The 3298-nt window shown below is 39.5% G+C and overlaps 2 non-coding genes across 2 annotated transcripts; one reads left to right on the plus strand and one right to left on the minus strand.

Annotated features, from left to right (window-relative positions):
* The first annotated feature begins 202 nt into the window (after positions 1-202).
* Positions 203-309, plus strand: LOC145110143 (small nucleolar RNA R71). Its single transcript, XR_013709523.1, has one exon. It is a non-coding gene; the product is annotated as a small nucleolar RNA R71 (small nucleolar RNA).
* A 648-nt stretch (positions 310-957) lies between these two features.
* Positions 958-1064, minus strand: LOC145110084 (small nucleolar RNA R71). The gene has a single exon (XR_013709467.1). It is a non-coding gene; the product is annotated as a small nucleolar RNA R71 (small nucleolar RNA).
* Between the last annotated feature and the right edge of the window lie 2234 nt (positions 1065-3298).

A 3298-nucleotide genomic window follows, 5' to 3' on the forward strand; every position in this document is an offset into this window, starting at 1 on the left:
GTCTGCAGAATTTCCACCCCCGCTTCCTTTAACTCCCTCATTCCTTGGATTGTGGTACTCACGAGAATGCTTTGCAAATTATTCAACTAACTCCTTAACTTCCCCCAGATTTTTCTTAGTAAGTGGTCCTTGAGAATCAAGGAGTTGCCTTGTAGTGATATTAACACCATCATAAAATATTGACACTTCTTGTTGTATATTGAGGTCATTTTGAGGACAATTTCTCAACAATCCCTTATAGCGCTCCCATGCCTCATAAAGTGACTCAACCGGAGTTTGCTCAAAATTTGCTATTGCCTTTTTGAGTTTAGCTATCTTGGAAGGTGGGCAAAAATGATCTAAAAACTGTTCGCGCATTTAGGCCCAAGTAGTGATTGCACCGGGTGGTAGTGCCTTTAGCCAGTCTTTAGCAGCTCTTTTAAAAGTGACTGGTAGCATCCTCAGCAAGACTGCCTCTCTTGGAACATTCAAGACATTGAAATAATCTGTTATGTCATTTACTTCATCCAAATTCTTGTAAGCATCCTCATGATCCTTTCCAAAAAATGGTACATCCCTTAGTGCAACAAGGATGTGTCCTTTTAGTTCGAATGGGGCAGTTGCAGGAATTGCAGGTTGTATTAGAGATGATGCTGGACTGGCCTAATACAACCTGTAATTCTTGCAACTGCCCCATTCGAACTGAAAGGACACATCCTTGCTGCACTAAGGGATGTACCATTTTTTGGAAAGGATCACAAGGATGCTTACAAGCATTTGGATGAAGTAAATGACATAGCAGATTATTTCAATATCCTGAATGTTCCAAGAGAGGCACTCTTGCTGAGGATGCTACCAGTCACTTTTAAAGGAGCTGCTAAAGACTGGCTAAAGGCACTACCACCCGGTGCAATCACTACTTGGGCCCAAATGCGCGAATAGTTTTTAGATCATTTTTGCCCACCTTCCAAGATAGCTAAACTCAAAAAGGCAATAGCAAATTTTGAGCAAAATCCGGGTGAGTCACTTTATGAGGCATGGGAGCGCTATAAGGGATTGTTGAGAAATTGTCCTCAAAATGACCTCAATATACAACAAGAAGTGTCAATATTTTATGATGGTGTTAATGTCATGACAAGGCAACTCCTTGATTCTCAAGGACCACTTGCTAAGAAAAATCTGGGGGAAGTTAAGAAGTTAGTTGAAGAATTTGCAAAGCATTCTCGTGAGTACCACAATCCAAGGAATGAGTGAGTTAAAGGAAGCGGGGGTGGAAATTCTGCAGACATGGCTGTTGTAATGGCCATGCTTGATACAATGGACAGGAGAATGACAAAAATTGACCAAACAATACATGCTATAAGAGTTGGATGTGAAAGGTGTAATGGTCCACACTTGAATAAGGATTGCAACTTAGATGATAATGGGTATAAAAAGGTTCAAGTTTGTTATTCGAGTGGGGATAAATATGATGAAGATTGGAGAAAACCAAAGAAGGAGTGGCTGCCATATTACGAATACAAGAAGCAAAAAGAAGAAAAATATAAGCAAACAGGCCGAAGCTTCTACCAAAAAGAGCAACCACCAGCCGAGAAGAAAGTTGATTTCGAAAACATGTTGACCCGATTTATGGAAGCTTTCGAGAAAAGGCATGATGATACTGATGCAGTGCTGAAGGAACACATGAAAATGATGAAAGAACAGCAGACAATGATGATTGACCAGCAAGCTTCATTAAGAAATCATCAAGCATCGATCCATAATCTCGAAGTCCAAATTGGTCAACTAACTACTTTGGTGAGCAACAAATTATCCTCATAATTTCCCGAAAAGAATGCTCAATCCCATGTTATGATGACCGAGACTGAAGAAGAGGCCATCTCTGAGTTCCTAGAAGCATTAGAAGTAGAACCAAGGCAGCCCGAACCAAAGCCGAAGAAGTTAAAGATCGAAAATCAAAATTCGGCTGAAACACAGAATTCACGACGTGAGTCTTATAATCTCACGACGTGGGATCAGTCTGAACAGAAGAATTCAGCGCCAATTCCGGCTTATCGTCCGCCTTTACCGTTTCTGTCCCGAGCTAATCTTAGTCCACTAGAAAGGGAGCATTTGGAGTTTATAAAGTACGTAAAGGGTATTCTTATAAATACTCCTTTTATTGAGTCGTTATCGAAAATTCCCGAGTACGCGCAGTTCCTACAAGAGTTGATAGACAATCGTCAACAATTAAAGAGAATTTCCAAGGTAATTTTAAGTGAGCAAAGTTCAAAAGTAGTGCTGGGAGAGTTACCCAAGAAGATTAGAGATCCTGGACGCCTCACTCTTCCATGTGAATTTGGGAATAATATGAAGACTTATGATTTAGCCGATTCTTGGGCTAGCATAAATTTGATGCCTTATTCATTTTATCAGAAGTTGAAGACTACAAAAATGAATATTCACATGGCAAACCGTTCAGTGACACACCCCCGGGGCATTGTGGAAGATATTCTAGTGAAAATTGGGAAATTCGTTTTTCCAATAGACTTTGTGGTTTTATATATGAAAGAAGATCCCGATGTTCCGATTATTCTTGGACGCCCATTACTAAATACTGCTGGAGCTTTGGTTGATATACGCAAATCCAAGCTCACTTTGAGAGTTGGAGATGAAAAGGAAATTTTTGGAATTGAAGAAGGTTTTAAGGGAAATGATGTTCAAAATGAGGTCTTCAACATTGATGAAGAAGATGAACTTAGAGAATTGGAGAAGTTAATGGAAGAAGAAATTAAGACAATTCAACAAGTCAAGTGTACGAAACCAAGAGCATCCGTTCCATTTTTGCAACACCAACTTCTTGAGTAAGTAAGGAAAGCGACGATTTATCGAGTGATGAAGATGAGGTTACTTCCAAGGAAATGAGTCCAGTGGTGAAAGAAGAAAAGATTCCTATGGAGCTTGAGCAGAATGAAGAAAAACTGCAAGGAAATAAAGGGACAAAAAGAAAGCTCGATGTGAATGAAATAAAAGCTAAAAAGGAAAACTCGAAGAAGGTGTATAAAAGACGAGTTCAAGCTTACTAGAGGCGATGGAAGGAGCAAAAAGTTCAGTTGGTGATGAACTCTTCAGACGATTCAACGTAAGGAGGCACGGAGTCCGGCTCACAACTCTATCAAAAAGAAGCGCTTCTCAGGAGGCAACCCGACCCCGGTTTGATTTTCTTTTCATTTTTGTTTTTTAACGTTTAGTTTGTAGGAAAATTAATCATCTCATCATCTAAGTAATCTTATGTTGGTTAAAAAAAATCAATAGTTCAATTACTTATCTAAGATTGGTT

Source organism: Lactuca virosa, chromosome 4 (assembly GCF_052849685.1).
Source record: "Lactuca virosa cultivar CGN04683 chromosome 4, Lactuca_virosa_CGN04683_v6, whole genome shotgun sequence".
NCBI lineage: Eukaryota > Viridiplantae > Streptophyta > Magnoliopsida > Asterales > Asteraceae > Lactuca > Lactuca virosa.